General features: G+C 34.2%; 1 protein-coding gene across 9 annotated transcripts in view; it reads right to left on the reverse strand.

Moving 5' to 3' along the window:
* The window catches only part of SIPA1L1 (signal induced proliferation associated 1 like 1), a 298,451-nt gene that overhangs the window by 219,393 nt on the left and 53,229 nt on the right, over positions 1-25,829 (reverse strand). For all 9 annotated transcript variants that reach the window (XM_031952588.1, XM_031952586.1, XM_031952587.1 and 6 more), the window contains one exon: positions 23,537-23,604. The gene's annotated coding sequence lies outside the window, so the exon portion shown is untranslated. The remainder of the gene's footprint in view (positions 1-23,536; positions 23,605-25,829) is intronic.

Genomic DNA, 25,829 nt, shown 5'->3' on the forward strand with positions numbered 1-25,829 from the left:
CCAGGAATAAGGTAGTGTTTACTAAATTGAACTGCCCAGTCACACAATTTGTGACTTGTCTAAGATCAGTGTGAGGTCAAATTTGAACTTCTTGGAGAACCACCTAGTTACTTAATATTATATAGTAAGATCGATGATAAGGTTTGGGGCTTCCTCCCAGAGTACTTCACAAGAAAACTCTATCCAGCTCTAAGAGCTTCCTGTATATATATGATCTCCCAAAGGTTAACTCCTCCTTCTGGAGAGAGAGGGATTCTGGGTTATCTCCCAGAGTGCTCTCTGGCCCTAAGGGAGATGTGAATTCGTATATCTCATACTAAACCTGAAATCTTCCAAACGTGTGAACTCCATTGAGTACTTAGATACTTATGAGCTCTCTAAACGTGTGAACACAAGCATCGTTTCTATCAGTTGTACTTGGTACCTTGTTTCAAGTTCTGGACCAAAATATCTCCTTCCAAGATCAAATAAATCATACTGAACCATGCTAAATTAGATAATTACTGTCTCTATCAACTCTAATGGCTTAACACTTTGTAAAGATTCCAAGAGAAAGGCACATTGAATCAAATAATCAATGCAAAGTAATTAGGGATCACTAAACAACAGAAGCAGTAACAAAATTCTCCTTCTGGAATCCAAGGACAAGAAGCAAAGAAAAAATACATTTCAGGTATGAGATACAGCCAGTAAAACTACCTGTCTATTCAGAGATACATTCCAGCAGGAGATGCCTATGATTTCTCCATTCCTAAGACTCCTCCTTTCTTCATTTAACTTATACTGAATACTCAGTGAATCTGCTTATACATCACTACCTTTTGTCCTTTGCCAACCACATCAAGCAACCAAAGTATACAGAAGTTCCCTCTCTTGGTTCCTAAGTCTCCCTACCACTAGTTCCTCTTGAATGGGCAAAAGAGGAAGAGTATACAAAATATGCTCATAAAATTTCTTATAAATTTTGACTTAGTTCACCACCAACCTTGCTGGTTTTGTCCTCTACTAATTGATATTAAATAGCCTAAAGCCTTTTTGAAAAAGTTAATTTAGAATTCACTAACAAAAATTGCTGGGAAAACTGGAAAAATAATGTATCAGAAATTAGGTATAGACTTACATACCCTCACACCACATGCCAAAATAAGGTTAAAATGGGTATATGATTTGGGCATAAAAGGTGACACCATAAGCAAATTAGGTGAGCAAGGGATAATCTACTTATCAGATCTTTGGAGAAATAAGGAATTTATGACGAAAGAAGAACTATAATAAACATTGAGAAGAGAACATTATGAAAGCCAAAATAGACAACTTCGATTACATTAAGTTAAAAAGATTTTACACAACCAAAACTAACAGAAACAAGATTAAAAGGGAAGTATAAAGCAAGGGAAAAAATCTTTACACAGTGTTTGTGAAAAAGGTCTCATTTCTAAAATATATAAATATGTCAAATTAATAAGAATCTAATCATTCTCCAATTGATGAATGGTCAAATGATATGAACAACAATTTTCAGATGACGAAATTAAAGCCATTTACAGTCATATGAAAAAATGCTCCAAAGAACTATTGATTAGAGAAATGCAAATTAAAACAACTCTAAGGTATCACATCACATGTTTCAGATGGATAGGAACATGATAGGATAAGATAATGATAAATGTTGGAGGGAATGTGGGAAAACTGGGACACTAATGCCTTCTTGGTGGAGTGGTGAAATGATCCAATCATTGTGAAACTATACCCTAAGACCTATAAAACTGTATATAGCCTTTTACTCAGCAGTGTCACTACTGAATCTGTATCCCAAGGAAATCATAAAGGAGGGACCTACATGTGCAAAAAATGTCTGTAGAAGCTTTTTGTGGTGTCAAAGAACTAGAAAATGAGATGATCATCAATTGAGGAATGGCTGAATAAGTTGTGACATATGAAATAATGAATTATTATTCTATAAAAAATGATGAACAAGCTGATTTTAGAAACACCTAAAAAAATTTATATGAACTGATACTGAAACAAGGAGAACAAGGAATCCATTGTATACAATAACAGCAAAAATATGCAATGATCAACTATGAAAGACTTGGTTCTTCTCAGTGGTTCAGTAATGCAAGGCAATTAAGGAAGGAAGAAAGAAAAAGGTTAAATTACCTTCCTTGGGATTCAATGAGTAGGCACTTCATTAAATAAAATGGAGTTATCTTACTAAAGCAAATTGGTTCTTCACTGCTCCTTCTCCTCCCCCCACCACCTCCAGACAAATCATTCTTAAAAATATAATGAGAATTAGAATCCATATTTTCTGTTATTTTACTACCCTTTTTCCATTTGATGACTGCTTTTTCCTAATGAAAAGCTCTTCATTTAGAGGATGTAAAATTGTATGCAAAAAAAAAAAAAAAGTATGCAAAGAAATTAAGAAGTCTAGGCACAAAACAATGCTATTCTTTGGAAATTCTTGTCTTGAAGAAAATTACATTTCTATCTTCAACTAAAATAATCTTTGTTTTAAATAATACTTTCTTATTTTGAGAGGAATGAGGTAAGCTCAAAAAGAGGAAATTATCTTTTCCCAAGTATTATAACAAAGACGGCAAAAAGATCAAATTCAATCTCCATGGTTTTTAAAATGTATCATATTGTAGTTTTGTTGTCGAGTTGTTTTAGTTGTACCTCACCCTTCATGATCCCATTTGGGGTTTTTTTGGCAAAAGTAGTTTGCCATTTCCTTCTCCAGCTCCTTCTACAAATGAGTAAACTGAGGCCAACAGGGTTAAATGACTTGCTCAGGGTCACAGAGCTAGTCAGTGTTTGAGGCCTGATTTGAATTCAATAAGAAGTTTTCCTAACTCCAAGCACAGCACTCTATCCACTGGGTTAGTATCACAATTTAGCTACATCCAAATGAAACACATTACTAGAATTAAAATGTTCTTTTCTCACTTTAACTCTCACTTAAACTCACAAAGTCCACTCTTCGTCTCAACTTGCATACTCCATTTGTACTAGGTTCCAGAAGTCAGAAGGTCTTCAGAACGCAAGAGATCCACCTGTGTTCAAGGCAGTTGCTAATGTGTCTACTCTACAACTAAATTCCAGCTACATATAGGTTTAAAGAAATCTCTTCACAGCTGGGGATTGCACTCTGACTTTTTCCAGCTGCCTTATTTTGCTCAATAACTATCTTTTAAAAGCTCATGACAATGGGATGTAAGCTATCACCACTTTATAAAAAACTTTACTGATGGTAGGAAGCATCAACTATTCTTAAATTCGAAGATAAATACCTATCATGTTGAACTGAATCCCCTACCACACACAGTTCATTGTTACAATCATGTGGAGAATGAATCAAATTATATCCTCCATATACAATAAATAAACCAAACATTGTATCACAGACATTAATTAGTAGTTTTCCAAAAACAATATTATGAAGAGGATCCATTATGTTAGCAAAGCATGACTCCAATTTGTCTTGAAAAATTCTCAGTAAAATAACTTGTCAATATTGGGGAACATTATCAATAACCACAAAAACCATTACCAAGATAAATACCTCTGTGAACTGGGTGCTAGCAAACATAAAAATTTTAATACTACAGTAGCTATAAATATAATCATTTAAAAAAGATAATAGGATTAAAGTTAAATTCCAATTTTACAAAAGCAGAAAGACTAAAGTTATATCTTTGGTAGAAAGATACAATAAATTGGTAAGCATTTATCATGCTTGGTGCTGTGTAATGTAACAGAAAATGATCACAAATGAAAAAAAGCCCAAATGTTATATTGTATGTAGGAGACACATTTAAGTATAAAGAAAATAAAAACTGTCTGTATAGAATAGAGAATAAATTAGTTTGTTTTGTTTTGTTTTTTTAATGAAGGAAAGTACTGGCAATTGGCCAAATCAGGAAAAGCACTACATAGAAGATGGTATTGGAGATTCATCTTGAAGGAAAAGCAGGAGTCTATGAAGCAGGGGTAAGGATGAAGCACATCTCAGGAATAGGGACATGTAATGCAAAGGCACAGAATTAGGAAACGGAAAACCAATTTGGCTGGAATAAAGATCAAGAACAAAATATGAAGGGCTTTAAAGGCCAAATGAGTAAGTTTATATTTTATCTGAGAAATAACAGGGAGTCCCTTGAAGCCATTGATGGGCAGAATGTCATGATCACATTTGGATTTAAGGAAAAGCAAGTTGTAGGGAAAGAAGCAAAGCAACAAACCAAAAGGACTTCAAGAGTCCTTTTGGACTCTTGGAAGGTAATAAGGTAATAAGAATTAAAGGGACTAAAGAAAAGAGCTCTGCTGAAAGATACACTATGGAGACAGATGTAAAATAATTTATGTTTGAAACTTGTTCAAGTTGAGATTATCTAATGGACATAAAATTAAAATGTCTTATAGACTGTTGGTGCAATGGGACTAGACCCAAGATAAGAAACTAGGTCTCAATATATATATAAATCTTTTAAGTTATGTGAAAAGGAACAATGATTTACCCAGAAGAGCCAATGAGGTCACCAAAAGAGAATATAGAGGGGGAAAAAAAAGGGGGAAATCTTTACTTTATACTACCATTTGCTCTCAACCTTTCCTCCTCAGTATAGCCAAAGCATTAGAAAAAGCTATACTGATGGGAACAGCTTAACTTCCTCCCTACATGCTCCAATTGGCCATAATTCCCTAAGACAGCTTCCTAGTCTACCAACCTCCTGCAGTTGGGATCTCTCAGACTTAATGGGTGCCTGAGACACCCAATCCTGATAATGGTTTGATGGGTTTCCAGATGAAGATGATAGGGCTTCCAGAGAAGGAAGCTAAACACCACTTCACCCTTACTGTATGTAGTCCTCCTATGTTCAGGCAAAAGTAAAAATTCTTCCTTTATTAAATGGTCAGTGAATCCAAGTGCCTCATTTTCTCCCCATCTCAAATGAGAAAGGTGCTGGCTGGAAAGCCATGCCTACAACAGATGTCTATATTCCTTACTTCCATTTTCTAAACTCCCACTCACTTTCACTCTCTTGCATTATAGCTTCCATTTCCAGCCCTAAAAATAGCTCACTTTAGGTCAGAAATGATCTTTTTCCTCATCCTTATGAAGCATTTGACTCTTTGCCACCCTACTCCCAAACTCCCAATTCTTTCTACAACCTATTTTCTGTGCCACTGATTTGTCATTGTTCTCTTCCCATGTGGCCTTCCTCAGTCTCCTTTGGAGGAGTCATCTGAGAACCCCGTGCTGAAACCTTATCCTTTTCTCTCTATAATACTTTCTCTTAGTGATCGTATTACCTCCCACAGATAAAGTGTCATTTCTAACCAAATCATCCCCAGCTCTATATACCCAGCCCTGCTTTCTTTTCTATAGCCCCAATCCTTTACTTCCAAATGCCTACTAGATGTCTTAACCTGGATATCCCACAGGCATATTAAACTCAGAATGTCTAAAACAAAACTCATCTTTCTCTCTAAATCCAGTTTTACTGTCCAGTCTTTTCATTGTGTCCAACTTTTCATAGCCCCATCTAGGATTTTCTTGGCAAAGATACTGCAGCGATTTGCCATTTCCTTCTCCAGCTCACTTTAAAGATAAGGAACCAAGGCAAGAAGGGTTAAATAACTTGCCCAGCATCAGCTACTAAGTGTCTAAGGCCAGGCCAGGCACTCCATTTACTGAACCATCAGGTTGCCCTCTCAAACCAGGCCTCCTAATTTCTGAGTACCAACATTCTCCTGGTGAGCACCACACACTAAGAAAATTTGATTAGTTGCCAAGTCTCATATCTGCTTAACATCTCTCACATTCATACCCTTATCTTCACTCATACCAAAACCATCCTAGTTCAGGTCTTCTCATCCCACATAGACTACAAATATAGACTCCTATTTCATTTTCTTACACCCAATCTTTCTCACACAGAACTGCCAAACAGATATTATTACCTTTAGAACAAAATACGAACTCCTTTATGTAGCAGTTAATACATTATCTGGTTCCAGGCTGCCTTTCCAGATTGGTTACAGATTAAGGCTTTTCAAATAATACATGCTCAAAACATAACTTCTTGTTTTTCTCTAAACAAAATACTCCAATTTTCCATGCTTAAAAAAAAAAAATTTCCATATATCATGTTGTGCAAGAAAAATCAGACCAAAAGGGGAAAAAAAACAAGAAAGAAAAAGCAGACAAATATCCATGCTTTTGCATAAACTAACTATCCCAAGGCCTGAAATGTTCCCCCTTCATTACCTCTGCCTCTTGGATATGTACCTCCATTTCAATATTCAGATCAAGTCCCACCTACCTCCCTAAAAGATCTTTCTTTATTCCCTAAGTTTTTCATGCACTCACTCACCACTCTGTAGTTAGAGAAAATTATTCATGAAAATCCCTTAAAACATTAATAAAATATAGTGCCTTTAAAAAATTATAAAATAAAGGGACAGGGAGGGTTTTTTGTTTTGTTTTGTTTTTTTAGTACTATACTAGTACATACACTTAGTATGGGAAAGGTTAGTAAGTAAAAAAATATATACAGTAATTCTTTCTAGTGTAGCAAAGTAGATGTCCAGCAACTTATGAACATCTAAACAAACAAGCTTATAATTGATAATGGCACATTATTGTGCCATAAAGAAGTAATAGGTATACAGAATTCAGAGAAACTTGCTAAAGTTTTATATGAACTGATGCAAGGTAAAATAAGTAGAACCAAATTTACATAATAAAACAATATTTTAAGAAAAAACTCTAGGTGATTTTAAAATTCCATTTTAAACAGCCATCAATCCCCATGTAAGAAGACCAATGATGAACATCATTTCCCTATCTCTGGCAGAGGGATAAATGCACATATATTCTGACCCAAAGCTACAAACCAATGAGGTCACTAATATAAAACAAGTCTCCATTTACAATAAAATACTGAGAAAAGCACTTTTGGAAATAATAGAAAACTGGAACCAAAATATGCCCATCAATTGGGGAAAACTAAACAAATTGTGTCACACAAATTGAATAGAAGATTCAGATTAGAAATTCAAGCAGACATCTTAAAAATCAATACATTCAAAACAGAACTCGTTGCATCTTTCCTCATAAACCCTCCCTTTAACTATAGGGATGCTCCCCATCCCTAAAGCCAACAACCTGGCCTCTCCTCTTGAATCCTCAGTCTCTCCCCTCTCATATTACAAGCTATTGCCAAAGCCTGGTGATTTCACCCATTTCAACATGGTTTAACTATCCCCCTCCTCTGACATGACTCTACTCAAGAACTTTATCACCTCACATCTTGATTATCTTAAGTCTGCTGAGGAGCAATCCTGCCTTATTCTCACTCCAATCCATTCTCCATTAAGCCACCAAAGTGGTTTTCCCCACTTCCTGGTCTGATCACCCAAATCAATAAATTCCAGCGGCTTCTTATCTTACCTTTCCAGTCTTTTTACACTCCCCTCCTCCACATACTCTTTGATCCAATGACACTGGTCTCCTGATTGCTCTACAAACAAGACACTACATCTCTGGGAATTTTTCTGGCTGTCCCCCACACCTGGAATGCTCTCCTTTCTCAGCTTTACCTACTGACCTCCGTATTTCCCAATTAAAATTCCATTATTTATTAAAAGTCTTTCCCAATCCTTCTTAAATCTAGTGCTTTCCTCTGTAAATTATTATTTCCTATTTATCCTGTAAACAGCTAGTTTTGCATATACTTGTTTGCATATTGTCTCCCCCATTAGATTGTAAACTTTAAGAAAGACAGTGCCCTTTCCCTTTTCTGTATTCCCAGTGCTTAGCATAGTTCCTGACATATAACAATTGCTTAATGTTTGTTTATAGATAATAAATGATTAGTTGTGAGTGAGGGAAGCTACATAAAGAGAATGTTAGGGAATAGAGTTGCATAGGCCTTTAATTTTTCCAAATGTCCTCCTTTAAGCTCTTTCAATATATTACAAAGATGCAGTATTATCTAAACTTTTTTTTTTTTTGGGGGGGGGGCTGAGGCAACTGGGGTTGAGTGACTTTCCCAAGGTCACACAGCTAGGACTTGTTAAATGTCCAAGACCAGATGAACTCAGGTCCTCCTGACCCAAGGCTGGTGCTCTATCCACTGCACCACCTAACAGATCCAAGATGCAGTATTCTCACTTTCTTATGCTCATCTGAAATTTCAGCCCATTCAGAAATAGGTCAATAAACATTTATTAAGCACTTACTATGTGCCAGGCACAGTGCTAAGTCCTGGGGATATCCCCCTGACAAAAAAGACAGTCCAAGACTTCAAGACACTTACCATCTAATGGAGGAAGACAAAACACAAAAGGTAACTAAAAAGTGGTAGGGGGAAGGGAATGTGAACATACCTCATGTAGGTACAAGATGGCAGAGAAGTCAGAAAAATCCCATAGTAGTGCAGTCAGATAAGGAGACACTTGAGCTGAAAACTCTTTCCTTGAAGAAAGGTTTGTATCCCATCCTCCAATCAGAGAAGAAGAGGTAGTGATGAGATAGAGTGCCAAAGCTGACAAGATTTTATAGGATGATGAAGTTAAGAGCCTCCTGGGGCTGGTAGAAAAGACAGTCAAGAGAAGTCCCATAGTAAGGCTTGAAAATGAAGAGATTACTGAGCTGAGCTCTCTCCTTAAATTAAAGTTCATGGTCCCACCTCCAGAGGAATAATAAGAAATAGCAAAGACTTATAAAGACTTGAGTTTTTACATCACTAATTATACTTACCAGTTTTTTCAGTCTGTGTTAAATGGTTTAATGACAAACTGTTTCCTTTGTATAAATATCAGAGAATAAAAGAAATCTACCTAAAAGATGACAGCTCTGATTGACCTTAATGTTATCTAAAATCAAATGTCCAAGTTCATGAATTGTGAGATTTCCTTCAAGCAATGTCCCTAAAATTAAAAGGCAGGAAGAAAAACCATCAGGTCAGATCTTCCTTAGGACAGAATGAATGAATTTGAAATTGTAAAAAGTATTCATGACCTAATAAATGTAACTGAATACTATTAACAACCAAGCTTAATTCCAAAGGAGAGTTTTAAGAAGTTTACCCACTTTGCATTGGTGAAGGATTATAGGTATGGAATACTGAGATGTTTGACTCTTTGTTGGTTAATTTTGCTAAACTACTTTCTATGCCTATCTTATTTATTCTTTGAGTTTCTCTAATCCAGGCTAGAAGAGAGAAACAAATACCAGGAAATGAAAATGTTTAAGTATAAGATGTCAATAAAAACATACATTTAGTTTTTATACCCTATCCCCAAACTTCCAGGAACATAATAACTATATAAACCACATATCTTCTCATATGCCATTATAAACTAGTTCCCATTCCAAAGGAATGATGGACAGGGTGGATATAGGGAAGAGAAGCTCCTTTAACTTATCATTATCAAGATAATTATCCATAAATATTATTATCAAGTTCATTTAAAGATGGGAATATGAAAGTGAAATGTAACAGATTACCCAAACAAGGGCTCTATGAAGACAATCCATTTCTGATTTGATATAAATAAATTAAAAGGAAAAAAGAACCTTCACATTTCCTTTCTCAAAATAGCTAGAAATAAGAAAATGTCTATTTTCATAACTATGAAGTCAGAAATTTCAGATCATTGCAAAAAACCTTGTTAATTCTCTATATCTTTATGTAATACCTTCTGATGTTGTCTATTTTCATATAACATTTTGGAGCTTTCTGTCAAATTAGTGCAGTATTAGCAAGAAAAGAATATCTTAGATTAAATTTGCAACAATGCAGTGTTGCATATATAAATATATATGAAAACAAAGGAAGATATATTTTTCTAAATACTGCATTTCGTTTGTATAATTCTAAAAGAGATTTTAGATGCAATTATTTTATTCTATCTGGTTAACCTATAATACACGATAAATCTCCTTGGAGCTAAGGAGGAGAAAAAGTTTTAATTTCACTGTCTTCCTCCACTCTCCTACCTGTCACACAAGGAATGAATTCTCTTTTATCTCTATTTGCTAAGGACCCTTTTTTCCAAGGTTCAACTCAGGTGCCAATTTTCTTTATAAGGCATCATTCTTCACCTGCCCCTCCAGAAGTAATCTCTTCCTTTCTTCCTTTTCAAATTTTTCACAAGATCTTAAGCAAGATCTATTAGCATTTTAAAGAGTTATTCTCTTTAATTAGCTTAATTCAGAGGATCTACCATAGTGCCCACATAAACAAAAGAACTAAAATAAATGAATTGTTGAATTGAATATATAAGTGCTAATACTAATTAGAAAAGGAACTAGAAATCTTATTAGTAAGTCTTAATCCTAAGTAACCAAGAGCAAAACATTCCAAGAAAAATCCAAATTTTTAACAGTTCCCTATTAGACATAAAATAAACCCTTTAGCCTGCCTTTGGAAGACCTACAAGATCTGACTCCAATCTATTTTTATTTCACTCTTCTCCCCATTACCCTACTTCAGTAGTCAGACAATAAGCATTTATTAAGGGCTTATTAGGTGCCAAGCATAAGGGTTTAATTAACAAAGAAAAGCCAAAAAAAAAAAAACAAAAAAAAAACCAGTCCCTGCCCTCAAAAAAGGTAGAGTATAAGTAATATGTAAATATGTATGCACACAATATATAAAGAGAAGATGGTGGAACCAAGAAAAGCCTCCTGTTGAGGTAAGCTCTAAACTGAGTCATGAAGAAAGCACAGGAAATTAAGAGGCAGAAATGAAGTGTCAGAGCACTAAGAACAACGGTCAGCCAGTACAAAGGCAAGGAGAGAGAATTGAAGAGTTCTGTTGGGAAGTAAGGCAAACAGGCTAGTATGGTTAGATTACAACGTCTGTGATAAGGGGTGATGTGTGAAGAGACTGGAAAGTTAGGAAAGGAACCAGGTAGGTTATAAAGAGTTTAAAGATCAGAGGACTTAAATTTGTAGGAAACAGTGAGCCACCAAGGACACCAATGATAAGGAGGGATGACATGCTTCCTTAAAAAATCATTTTGGCATCTGAGTGAATGAAGAATGAATGAAGAAAAATTTGAAGCAAAGACAGCAGTTAGAAAGCTACTATCCATCCAGAGAATGGCTCCTATGGCTTTGTATACATGAGAAATGTTGTGAAAAGTAGAAATAATCAAATTGGTCAATATGTTGGACATATTTTCTGAATAAAAAAATAACAGCAAAGTTGTGAACCTAAATAACGTGAAAGATGGCAACACCTTTCATAATAAAAGGGAATTTCAGGGAGTGAATAGGATTATGAAGGACAAGACAGTGAGTTCTATTGTATACATATTGAGTATGAGAGGGCTGGTTATGTGATGGAAGAATCATCTACATAAAGATGATAATTGTAACCCAAAGGAGCTGATGAAATGGTACACAAGACCTTGGGGGCTGCTCATGGTCAGTGGGAGTGACACAGGTGACAGACCAGCAAAGGAGACAGGAATAACTCAATAGGTAGAGGAAGAAAACAAATCTTTCAAATGTTATCCCCCAAAAAAAGAGATATTTTCACTGCACCTACTATATGTCAGGAATTATGATAATATAAGTATTACCTCACTTATCCTCCCCACAACCCTTTGAGCTAGATTATTTACCATCCATATTGTATAGTGGAGAAAACGGAGGTTAAGTGACTTGTCCAAGGTCACAGTCTCTTACAGGCTGAGGCTGGATTAGAACTCTTGATTGCTGGCCCAGCACCCAATTCACTAGGCCAAATAACATATTATTGGTGAAGCTATAAATTGGTCCAATAATTCCAAGAAATAATTAGGAATTAGGAGAGGAAAAAAACATTAAACTGTTCCCATCCCTTGACCAAACATTTCCACTAGTAAGCATATTTATCCAAGGAGATCAATAACAAAAACTAAGCTTTCATAAATACCAAAAATATTTAAAAGAAAAAAAATTGGAATAGAAAAGATCTTGAAACAAACTATACTTCCACTTGTAAGAGAAATGGATATTATGGAACCCCAAATATAAGAAACTGGAGAAACATGGAAAGACTTAAAAGGAAACTAATGATTGATAAAATCTGGCAAGTTAGGTGGGTTTAACAGAGAAAGCCTGAAGCACTGATAGAATTATAATACTCCCTGGAGCAAATAGGAAGGGCACAGAAGGGATCCTTTCAACCTTTTTAGTGTCCCTTTTGTTCTCAAGTCTTTTGTTCAAACAGACTTTCCATTACAGTCCCAACCCAGATGGGGCTCTCTGGAAACCCTGCCTTACAATCAGAAAGCCAAGTTATGAAGTCAAACTCCTGAAGTTATATTTCCCCTATAAAAGATCTTGACTAAATTCTTTTGGTGTTAGCCCACCATGGCCTCCTGGCTCAAGGTGTCTTATCTCGCCCCTCCTGGTCCCCTTCCCCTCATGTGTCATGGCATCTTTCTCTTAGTTACAGCTAACTCTTTAGGGTGCTAAAGCCCTTTTATGGTTAGTTCATGGCATAAGCCCCTTCTCTTGTTAATCCCCTCAATAGGTTAATCTGCTAAACTTCTCTACCGAGTATTCCCTTTAATGACATCTTCCTTCTGCTTAATTGTGAGTAGTACAAGGGAACTTCTCTTTCCCCTTGTTAATTGTTAAAAAACCTCTTTCCTTGCTAATTCCTGTGTGATAATTCATGTTATAAATAGCACTCTTTTGTTCCTGTGATAGATGTCTTGTCATGGTTGCTCTATGTGAAATGAATCTCTATTATGCTATTTTTATATAATCTTTTTACAATCAATTTCTCTCCCAAAACTTTCACATTTACCCCTTTTGATGCCTATTCTACCTCGTCAATGACAACTCATAATGTAAATGAAAAATAGAGGCTAACTCAAATCAAAAAACAAGGACCACTCTTGATTCCAGTTGACCAATGAAGAAATACATTTTCCTCCTCTCTGTAGAGTAAGGAAATCCATAACCTATCAGATTTGTTCTCTGCTTATCTGTGTCTTACTTGTGTTTCTTTCATATGAGAGATTGCTGGGAAATGGTTGTACTATAAACTGTCTTAAACAACTAAAAGTTTTGTTGATACTGTTTATATTACAAACAGGAAAAACATGGATGTCTTCACGTATATGAAGACTGGGAATGAGATTACACTTATTTTCTTTGGCTGAGAGAATATAATTAGGTCGAAAAAAATTATAAGGTAGAACATAAAAAAATTTGTAAAAAATTAATCTATGCAAAAAGTAAAATTGGATGTCTCAGGAAGAGGCAGTCTCAATTAACACAATGACGAACAATGTAAAGAGAACAAAATAATCAAAACTGAAAAGTGAAACTAAAATAACCAAGCTTGGTCCCTTAAAGATATACAAGAAGGCATCCACTAATATTGTGTCAGCCAGAAAATGATGCCATGCTTACAAAAGTGGGTGATGGAAAGCTGGTTACTAAAATATATCCAATTTCTGGGTCTGTGATCCTACAACTCTGTTCTCCTTGCCCTGGATGATGCCAATTAAAACCCTCTCATGCCCGTTCATTCTGTGTGACTCTTGTCCATATTCTCTCCTAACTTCATCACAGGACCTCTACCTAATAAAGTGGAGGGTGCTGCTCAAAACAAAGACAGAACATTTATCTTTACAATTATGGAGCACATAGAATCAATCGTTCCATATGCATGCATATAAGCTTACAAATACACACATTTTACTTTTTACATGTTGTTTCCTCTCCTGACTCTGTTTCTGAATTTTTGAACATTAGAATTATACATCAGCTGCCATTTCACCTTGAAACTTTCCTCAATGACTGGGATCTCCTCACAGCTTGGAATATCCATTCTCTCCCTCCACTTTCTTGCCTTGGACCATCCCTCCACCATGCCAGCCTTCTTCCCCCTGATGAGGTCCACCTGGACAGTAGGTCCCAGGCTAGCCAACCTCCATCCTCCTACTGTTCTATTCCTGGTTTTCTGGATTTTGACACAATTCCTCCTGTAGATTTTCCTCTTTTAAGTGTTGTCTTACCTCATTAGAACTTTAAGAGGAGGCAGGCCTGCTTTTTTTCTGTTTATATTTGTATCCCCAGCACTATAGCACAATGCCTAACACACAGCAAAAGCCTATTGAGAGCCTTTGTTGCCTTGTCTTGCTATTGGCTCAAGGCCCCACCAGCTGTATTCACTCCAATTTAACCCTTTAACAATGGATTCATTTTTGCAAAGGGTTTTGGGTTTTATTTTGTTTTTTAACTTCAAAGATATACTAAGAACATACAAACATTTTCTGCAAAACCTCAGGACCATGATTCCCCTTAAACCATGTTTCTCTCCAAGTGATCAGATTCACACTTTACCTCAGCTCTCCATCGGTCCTTCCAAGTTCAACTTCAAAGCTGACAGAGCCAACTTTCACTTGGCTACAAGCCACAGCCCTGGATGTAGCTTCAGGCCCTATTCCTGATTTAGTAATTTCAAAATTATGATTCTGTTCTTCATATCTCTTAATGTATCATCATGAAACTTTTATCAATAGTCAGTGCCTTCACTGGCTTGAAACATCAAATCAATCCTGTGGTCGATTCAATCTGGAACATCGCTCCATAAAGCTGGCCTGAGTTTCCCACTGATGAGTTCCTCTTGAGACTTGTGGAAGGGACAATGTCAGCCTTCATTCCACACCCAGCTATGTTCCTGACTTATATACTAAAAATCATGTCCCTTCATTCTCCACCATTCCCTCTTTCAATTCTCAGTAATGTATCATCTTTCCTCCATTTAAATTTAAGTTCATAGAGGGTAAAGACTATTTCTTTTTACTTTTGTAAAGTGTTTTTATTTAATGTTTATTTGTATCCCCAGGCTAAGTAGCACAGTTATCTTGGGGTTTATGAGCCTGATGTCTTTCTTATGGACCTGGCCTAAAACCCAAATCACTCTGGCTTTCAAGAATTAATCAACAACAGGTCCCAGGTCAAACCCCAATTGGTCAAAGTTCCACTTAGAGTGAAAGTAAATGACAACTTTTTCAGTTTGGGCCAGAAAGCCTGAGGGTATTCCCCATCCCAGAATGTTGTGGGATTTTGAGTAGATAAAAGAAGCCATTCTTTGCCTCATTTCTCACTTACCCTGATGGGGTATTGTCACAGTCAAACTAAGACCAGTTAAAGAACTTGGCTTAAAAAAAGCCAAGGTCTCCTACTGCACTCAAGTCATCCTGATTTATATTTTGCCATTGGATCTAGACAGCTCCAAAGGTGAAAGTGAAGCTGAAGATTCTGCACAGCACTGAATCGCTTAAATCCAATTCACTTGCATGTCATGGCATCACCTACTGTCATGGTCTTATTCAACAACATGTACTATCTTTCCCCCATTTGAATATAAAGCTTCCAGAGGAAAAGAACTCTCTTTCTTTTTATTTTTAAAATCGTTTTTACTTTTTATTTAAATCCCCAGAGTTAGTTAATACCAGTGCCCGAATACAGTAAGCAGTTAATAAATGTTGATCTTTTTTCCTTCCTTCCTCCCTCTCTTCCTTTGTGATGGGGTCAGCAAAAAGACTCCAGTGTTTGGTAGCTGGGTAATTATAGGGAGAGTTAATTGACAGGAGAGGAATTATTATCCAAACTACAACTGAGGCAATCAGGAAGAATACTAACAAGATCATCTCCTTAAGTGGACCTTTTGTTTCTGGTCAAATTCCTTAAATTGACAAAATTATTATGACCCCACAGTTAATGTATCCAATCAAAAGGCCAAGTTTTGATGTCAACCACTAAAGTTATTTTTCTCTTATAAAAGAATCTACCAGAAACCCACTTCTTTGCCAAGTCTGTTTAGGAAGCTAACTCCTTTTAGGATTAGTGGGCCAGCAAATGGTATAATCCTCAAGCTAACTTCTAATTCATTAGGAATTTACCTCCACCTCCTTATTAATGGTAAGAACTTAGCCCTAATGACTAAGAATCCCATTTGGAAATTACTCCACTTTCAGCAGCGTAATAAAATTTTTGCCTCTTAATTTGGAGATGATCTAAGTCTACAATTTTTTTTTTTGAAAGACATGGTAATGACAGCCTGAAACATCAATAAACTTAGGAGTGCGAGCCCCTTGTCCTAACTTTTGATAGACTGTATAAGGAAGAGTGCTGGAAACCCAATATATTTTGGAGGGTTCAGAAATCCTGCATTCCTATACCCCATCAATTCCTTCCATTTGTAGTAGCTAACTTATAGCTCAGAAAGAAATCTAAGCAAAAGTCCAAAAACCCTGAACACAAAGTGAAGCAGATTTTTATAAATAATAACTAATTAAATAAGACCAACTAATTATAACAAAAATAATTAACTAGTATACTAAATTAAGTTACCTAATTTCTAATTGGAGAATAGATTAGAACTTTCCAAGTAGGGAGAAGGAAAGAGTAAGTTCCAGTCAAGTTGGAAAGGGGATGAGTAGGCCTTGGAGTCTTCCATTAATAACATGAAAAGTTGTTGATTAACTGCATCCACCTGTGTGTATGAAACAATAGATGGCCTATATAAAATCTAGTTTCCCGTGGATGAATAAATAAAAGAAAAACAATAAGATGGAAAAGAATACATGTGGCACCACAAGATGGAGTCAAGTGTACATAAGATAAAAATCTGATTGGTTCTCTTGATTCCCACACAAAACCAACTTAATTTGTAATTGATCTTCATTTTTTCTCAGCACATTGCAGAGAAAGGGGGATATGGATGCAGATCATATTTTAATAACAAACTTTAAAAAAAAAATTAGTTTTGCTGAACTTTATTTTCATCTGGTTTTATTTTTTGTTTTAAGTGTTTGTTCTCCAGGAAGAGAAAGGTCGAGGAATATATTGGTAAATATAAGTAATGTAAAAACAAATTCAAAAATCACATCTAAAAATTAAAAATTAAATAGCATAAAATAAACATAGCAAAAATTGACTTCATTAACCTATTTATAAGTATGCTTATAGTAAAGCATTCCAAATGCTAGACTACCCTGCAATTAATCTCATTGTTCAGTTTACATGAAACTTCCTCTGAATTCCAAAGTTCTTAAACTTGAAGTGTCTGGTCCTTGCATGAGTGAATGAGCACACACACCATCTAACTATACTAAGATTGTTTAAACTAGGAATAGATTTCTCCAGAAAAGTTTTTCAATGATAATAAGGCAATTAAGGAGAATTAATATCAACAATTAAGTTTATATATCTACTTTTATATATAGGAGAATTAGTCAAATCCACAATATCTTCAATATTATTTTCCCCACAAATAATTTATTTGCTTTAAAACATCAAAATGAATGTTTATTCTCATAAGCAGAGAAAAAAATCTAGAGGGAGGAAAATGTCCTAAGGAAACAGCTTTCAATTTAAAACTTCCTGAAAACTATTAAAGAGGTTAATGAAGTAAATGAATACTGAAATAAAATGCATTTTTAATTATGTATTATTTTCTAAATATGAACATAAGTTTTAAAAATTATTTCATCCATTAAAAAATATTATTTTTTTCAATTAAGGATGAAATTAAGAACAAAAAAATCCTAAAGATCTCCTTTTTGTGAAGGAGGATGGTGTTGTTACAATGAAATCTTGATTTGCTTTTTCCTTTCTGGATTTCTTTCAAATGTTAGATAAAACAAAAGATAAAGGTGCTATTCTGGGATCATCAAAAGGACAAAAATAAATCCTTTAACAGAACTTCATCTGACAAATTGATGATACCTTTTTACTTTTCTTTCCTTTCTACAAAATACAAATTGAAGAAGAACCTCTTCATTTTTCTTCCTTTTCATTCATCCCTAGGAAATCTGCTGCTGGAATAAGGCTCACCAAGCAAAGAACAGGTAGATTATCACCTTAAACAATAGTAGTAGCAATTTTCTTTGATTATTCCCTCATCTGCAATATCTGGAGCACATCCAGGAGCACCAGTTATTTCATCTCTCAATGCCAACAGTTTTTACTGACTCCGATAGTTACCAAATTGTTTTAATCCACTGCTATACAAAGAAAGAAGGTACAGAATGGAAAATTAAGGCCGAGACAGGAGCAGGGGATATAATCTCAGTGGGGGAAGGTGATTGGCCCCATTCCTTTCCTTTCCTTTCCTAAGTCTTTGTCATTATTTTTCATTTTATAGCACTCCTTTTTCTCTACACAGTTTCATTCAGTGAAGTCATCAATTCTTATAAATTTAATTATCTTTTTCTGTGCAGATGATTCCCAGATCTATGGATCTATCCTTAGCTCCAGGCTCATCTTGCCACTGCCTCCTAGACATTTCCATTAACAGCATGGTCTGTAGTCGGACACATCCAAAACAGGACACATTATCTTTCCCCCCATACCTACCTTTCTCCCAAAAAATCTCTAGTACTATTAAAACCATGATTCTTCTCTCAGTGACCTAGGATTAAAAGAAATCTTGGTGTCATTCTGGACTCCTCAATCTCACTCATCTCATCTATTCCACCAGCTATTAAACCATGTCACTTCTAAAACATCTAAAACACCCTGTTCTCTCCATTTACACAATCACTACCCTAGTTCAGGACCTCATCACCTGGACTTTTTCAACAGCATCCTCTTTAGTCTACCTACCTCAAAATTTGCCCCATCAATCCATCCCCCTCCAGGTAGCCATCATAGGAATTTTCTTAAAGCAGAACTCTCTCTGTCTCTGTCTCTGTTTGTGTATCTGTCTCTCTCTGTCTCTTTCTCCCTGTCTGTCTCTGTCTCTCTCACATTTAGCTTAAAAATTGTTTGTTTTTTTTTAAATTTCCTCTGAAGTATCATAAAATCATTTTTGACTAGAGGCAATTTTAAGGCTCCCTAATTCAACCTCTTAGTTCTACAGATAAGGAAATTAGTACCAAAGTGATCAAACAACTTGTCCAACATCACACAAGTAATAAGTAGCAGACTTGGGATTCAAACTTGTGTCCCTTTTCCCTTTAAATTCAGCGCTATATCTATTATACAAAGTATAGTTAACTAAAGCTCAGTTTATACCAGACAAAATCCAAACGAAAACCAAATGCAACATTCTTGACTTATCTCCTCCTCAGCTACACAGTGGACTTTATATTGAAAATATTTCTCTGGTTTTACATTTCAAAGCCTACTCTTCAATGATACTGATGTCCAATCAGCAGAAAGGCTAAAGTAAAGCTTTGCATGCGTGCATGTGTGTGCATGTGTGTGTGTGTGTGTGTGTGTGTGTGTGTGTAAGATAGACAGAAACAGAAAGAGGGAGATACAGCATCATAATCTTTCTACTTTTCTTTTTTTAAATAAAGATAGCAATCGTTTGGTATGTCACTAAGAGAAAAGCATAAAAAGTAAACTTACAATAACTATGTCTTTATCCCACCACCTCCCAGTGCAGGGCTAATTGACTAATGAAATCAGTTTTATTAAATAGTCTTTAACCTCATTCAATTGTCTACCATTAAAAATAAAAACAGCTAGAAAACCAATGATTTGAAAAGTTAAAGCAAACTTAGAGAAAGTAAAGCAAAATTACAACGGAGTCTAAGGAAGAAAAGACTTCAAAGAGCAGTAATTTTTTACAATGTGTAGTGGTTGGAAGGAAAGGATTCCAAAATCATAAAAATCAGATGCTTTAATTGATGCTCATAAATAAGATTTATTGTTCACCCATCTGTACTAGGTTATTTAGTAAGGTTATACAAGAGTTAATTTTTAAAAGGCACACTTCCTGCTCTAAATGTTTATATTTTGAAATAGACAAACATTGCTTCAGATAAACACAGAATAAATGAAACAATAGATTTTTTTTTTAATAAGTCACAAACTAAATAGGATGTTTTCCTAAGAAGGATGGGAGAAGAAGTGTTTCAAAGCTTACTTGCTTTAGTACAATTGTTTTGCTTAAGTTTATTCTTTGTAGAAAACGAGTGAAATAGGAGAAAAAATCCAGTGGCTATTGAAAGGAATTGATTTTGTTTATGCAAAAACCAATGTAATCAAGATCAGAAGGAAAGGAAAAATCAAGAAAACAATTTTTACAAGTGTGCCTGATAAAGGCCTCATTTCTCAAATAAATAGAGAACTGAGTCAAGTATATAAAAGTACAAGTCATTTCCCAATAGAATATGAATTGGCAGTTTTCAGATGAAGTAATGAAAGCTACCTAGGTATTTGAACAAATGCTCTAAATCACTATTGATTCGAGAAATGCAAATTAAAACTACTCTCAGATACCATCTTGAACCTAGCAGATTGGAAAAGATGTGGGAAAGTTGAAATACTGATGCATAGTTGATGGAACAGTGAACTGAGCAATTTGGAGACTATGCTCAAAAGCTATCAAACTATACATACCCTTTGATCCAATAATATGCTTACAGGTCTATATCGCAAAGAGATCATAAAAAAAGGGAAAAGAAGCCACATTTACAAAAATATTTAGAGCCTCTTTTTGTGGTAGCAAAGAATTGGAAATTGAAGGGATGTCCATCAGATGGGGCATGGCTGAACAAGTTGTAGTATATGAATGTGATGAAATACTATTGTGGTGTAAGAAATGATGAGTAGGCAAATTTCAGAAAAACCTGGAAAGACTTATATGAACTGATGCTCAGTGCAACAGTACATGATAATAAACTACGTCAGACTTAATTCTTTTCAGCAATGCAGTGATTCAAGATAATTAAAAAAGATATGTGATGGAAAATGCTATCCACAGCCAGAGAAGTAACTATAGAGTCTGAATGCAGATCGAAGCATACTGTTTTCACTTTGTTGCTGTTTTTTTTCCTTCTTGTGGTTTTCCCTTTTGTTCTGATTCTTCTTTTACAACATGACTAATGTTTCACACAATTGTACACATATAACTTATATCAGACTATTTGCTGTCTTGGGGAAGGTGAAAGGCAACAAAGGAAGGAGAAAAACTTGGAACTCAAAAGCTTACAAAAATGAATGCTAAAAACTATCTTTACAGGTAATTGAGGGGAAAAAAGACTATATTAAATGTAAAATATAAAAAAAAATAAAAAATAAAAAAAAAAAAGGATAGAATCTTTATAAGGGACAAATGGCCATATCAATCGTTTCAACTCTATGAATAAGAATGAATAAATAAAATCTAAATAAACAAAATAAAAATAAAAATCTTCCAGACAGTTCAAATGTACCAAGTATGATTTGCTGTTACAGTTATCCCTATGTTTACTCCTCCCTACCAAACTGAAAGCAAAGACCTGATTTTAGCTAAATCTCAGACAAGACCCCACTCGCTCTCCCCCTCACTTCCCAGCATTTTTTCTATCCCCCATACCTGAAATGCTATTCCCCCTCCACCCTGACTACAAAGCACACCTGCTGATATAGTGGTCAAATGAATTCCCATAATAAAACTACAGTCTTCAAGGAATTCTGGATAAATTCTTGTTCAAATACTAATACTCAACTTTTCAACAAGACAATAATCATAAATAATCAGAAAGGAAAGTCAACATTCTGCCAATATTAAGGGAAAGACATATGCTCTAAAGGACACATTAGAATTTAAATTCAACAAATATTTAATAAGCTTTAACTTATAGACAGAACATTATATCTGGCAATGGAGAAACTCAAAGAACCTCTGTTCTAAAATATCAAGTCTTTAGAGTCTTCAGGTGAAAAAAGTAAACCAGTAAATGTACATACTGCTAATTTTTGCCTTACAAATAATACCAACAGTAACTAGGCACTACTGTAGGCTGCTCACTTCCTGCTAAAATGTTCTATAAAATTTCAAAGATGCTAAACCCCAAACATTTTGAATTTTTCTATTAACTCAAAATCTCTCTCTCTCATTCACTCAATTTATAGTTTTTCAAAATTTTTCCTAGATTTTTCTACCTCTAGCACAGAAGAATGAAACCAATAAAAGTCAAGGAAAAAAAAATCAGAAAATGGATCCTTACAGAGAAAAAAAACAACAAAACTTCATAAAAATTCATTTTGCAATTCCTATTCCCAGAATTCTCATAAGAAAGACTGAAAATAGCTACTCTCAAAGCAACAATCCAATTAGTCCAATCTTTGGTCAAGTCCTAAACCTACACAAAGGCCTAAGATAAATTTGATTCTGCTTCAGGGAATGGACCAATTCCAGACCAGTTATTTTGAAAGCTTTCTTTTACTTCTAAAATATACACATACAGATAAAAAAGTGAATCTGAAGCACCAGGTTCTCACAACAGCTTCAGTTTAACATTAAAGACAAAATAAAAACAGGAATGACATCCCCCTACCTATAAAAACAAACCATTTTATTTTTCATTATTAAATTGTACACTGACCACTTCTGAGTCTACATCCCAAAAAGGAAGGTGAAGATGACCAAAAATACTTAAAACTGCTCTTGTGTGGCAAAGAATTGGAAAGTGAATTATTCCTCTCAACTGGGAATGACTGGACCGGTTATGATACATGAATGTAACAAGATATTATATTACTGTGGCATTACAAAGGAAGAAAGAATTGATTTCAGAAAGTCCTAGGAAAGACCTCTACAAATTGACACCAAGTAAAGTGAAGAGAACTAAACCAACTTATACCTTTTTTGTGAAGTCCAGGTTAGCACCCTGGATGCCTTAGAATCAGCCTGAGTCAGGATAAGCAAAAGTCCTTGGTCTTTAGTCTTGGTCTCTAGGGGGAGAAGTGAAGGGGATGGACAAGACTTTGCTACAAACAAGCTCTCCACAACCTCCCTTCTCTTCCTCCACAGCCAAAGTGACTCTGGCTCTTCCTCCCTCCTAAGGGAGGGTTCCCTCCTAAGATTACCTGTATATATCAAAAGATAGAGCCAGCATAGAATAGTGGGAAGGACCATTTTCCAAGCATATGCTAATAGAGTATTGTCCAATAGGTAATTAGCCTTAAGTGCTTCATTGTCTGATTCCAGTGAACCTATTCAGAGTTTCAGTCCTTTACACTTTTTGTTTATTTCTACATTAAAGGTTATTTATGTTTTACAACAAAATATAAACTTTGCAAAATTACACATTTCTAGGTTTTTAGGAAAATAGTGCTACTCACACACAAACTTGTTATGATCTCAGGATAGACATATCTTTTAGGAAAAAATATCAACTAAGTAAGTTAAACTTTATGTAGAATTTCAAAATCTAGAAAATGTCTTAGGAAAAAAAAACATTTTTTCACAAGTTACTGCCAGGAAAGATTTTTCTAGTTAATTATATGACATACAAAAATATCAAACATTTCAGTGTGGTAATAATACTATTAAATTTAATAAAAATTATTTATTTTATCTTCTTTCTCCTTCTCCAAGAATAATAAAGTGGTCAAACAAATAAAGTAAAAAGGGAAGAAGACACAAATCACTTGAATAATCTAAAAAACCAAATGAGTCAAATCTAATCACAAAATGACTAGATATAAGAGACCTTCATTGGCTCAAAGTACATGTAAAAACGTACCAAAACTCAATATGTAACAAATCATTGAACCTACCTTTTCTCAATTCATAGGCATAGGGCAATTCTTCCTATTGGATACAACTTGAAATGTTTTCTTGAAACCTAGGTAAAATAAAAATTTATTTAAATTTTAGATTATTTTGCTGATGCATTGCATTGCAATTCTACCTGGTAGTAAAGTTATAGTTGAAATAACTACTTCAAGTTAAACATCAGCAGAACAATGTATTTTTTAACAGTTCAAAGCCAGAGTTTAATTTTCAAGTACTTTAAGTATAGTACAACTATACTTCAAGTAGTTACCCCATTTATAGTAGTGAGAAATAAAATTTTACATTTCTAATTGCTTTCATCAATAGGAAAGAATAAATCAATGAACTGGCCATGAAAATTCATTAAAATGTTAATAAAAAATCCTCAGCTAAATTAACAAAGTAGAAATTTTAAAAGAGATTACTAAAACTAAAAGCAAAAGAATGAATGAATTAAAACTAGGAGATAAATGATTTCTGAACAAGAAAAATATTATTCCTATCAAGAATAAAGAAGTAAAATGTAAAACAACAGAAGGAAAAAATAAAGGAAATTATTATAAACCAATCTGTCCAATTTAATGCTAACAAAATTGATAACTTATAGGTTATCAATAGGTAAATACCAAAATATAAAATAAGAAGATTTTTAAAAAGAAATAGGCTATTTAAATAATCCACTATCAGAAAAAAAAAATCAAACAAGCCATAAATGAATTCTCAAGCATAAAATTCTAGGATTAGATGGATTTATAAGTGAATTCTATCAAACATTAAAAAATAATTTCCAACAGCATGAAAAGAAGGCACCTTTACAATCTCTTTTTATAGTAGTTTTGATACATAAATTATGGAGAGACAGAACGGAGAAAGAAATCTACAGACTTCCTAATGAACCTTGTTGCAAAAATGTTAAATAAAATATTAAGAAGCAGGATTTTAAAAAAATACTAGAAAGATTATACTGTATGATCAAGTTGAATTTATATCAGAAATACAACGTTATTAACATAAAACTATAACAAATTGTCTATATGAGTCTATCAAAAGATGATTAAAAATTTTGGCAACATTTAATACTCATTTCTATTAGAAATCATAAGAATGGTTAAGAATCAGAAATATAGGAATTATAGGAATAAGTGGAATTTTACTTAACTTAGTAAATACTATTTATCTAAATTTAAAAGGAAATGTATAGAATAAAAAAAAGTTGGAGGCCTTTTTCAATAAGATCAGAAGTATAGTTGCCCATTATTAGCTTCCTTATTTAACATGGCGCTAAAAATACTAACTATATCAATAAAACAGGAAAAAAATTAGTGTAATAAGCACAAAGGGAAAACATATCACTTTTTATAAATGTTAAGATAATGAACTTAAGAGAACCCTAAAAAATTAACTAAAAAGTATAATAATAACTTCCAAAAAGTTGCAGATTATAAAACAACTTCAGATAAATCATTAAGATTCCTATACATAAAACCAACAACACCCAGCAAAAAGAGCTAGAAAAAGAAGTTCCATTCAAAATAATACAATAGCTATAAAATATTTAGGAATATACATATCCCAAAATTTACTCAGAGATCATATAACTATAAAACACTCAAAAATGCAAACATTAATTGCTTCCTGTGTAGGTTGAACTAATAAAAATAATAATGCTAACTCAATTAATTTAATTACTCAGTAACAGATACAGCAAACATCCAAAAGCATATTTTCATGACTAGAAGAAATTATAACATTCATGTGAAGGAACAAAATTTGATTGAGAAAGATGGAAAAGAAGGTGATCTTTCTATCAATCAGTAGATTTCATAAAACAGCAAGCACTAAAACAATTGGTCTCAGTTAAAAAAAAAAAGTTGATCAGTAAAACAAACGGGGTTCATAACAAATTTAAAAAAGGATCTTAACAATGGGTAAATCACAAGATTTCAATTATTTGGGGAAGAACTCATTATCTGATTTTTTTTTTAAATTCTGGAAAAACTGGACTAGCAATCTAACACATATTGGGTAAGAACCAACACTTCCCTCCATATACCAAGATAAGCTCCAAATGGTTACAAGACTAAATGGATATAGCATAAAGGTCTCATCAAAAGCAAATCTGAAGAGCAAGAAAGAAATTAACTTGTACATGACTAAAGATATGAGAGAGTTATACAAGATGAAATGGGACTATTTTAATTATTAAAAGCTTTAAAATATTTTGCCCAAACATATCTGATGTAATAAAAATTTAAATGAGATCCATAAAAACTCAAAAGAGCTGAGTTTCATAAC

This window comes from Sarcophilus harrisii, chromosome 2 (assembly GCF_902635505.1).
Source record: "Sarcophilus harrisii chromosome 2, mSarHar1.11, whole genome shotgun sequence".
In the NCBI taxonomy this organism is placed as follows: Eukaryota; Metazoa; Chordata; class Mammalia; order Dasyuromorphia; family Dasyuridae; genus Sarcophilus; species Sarcophilus harrisii.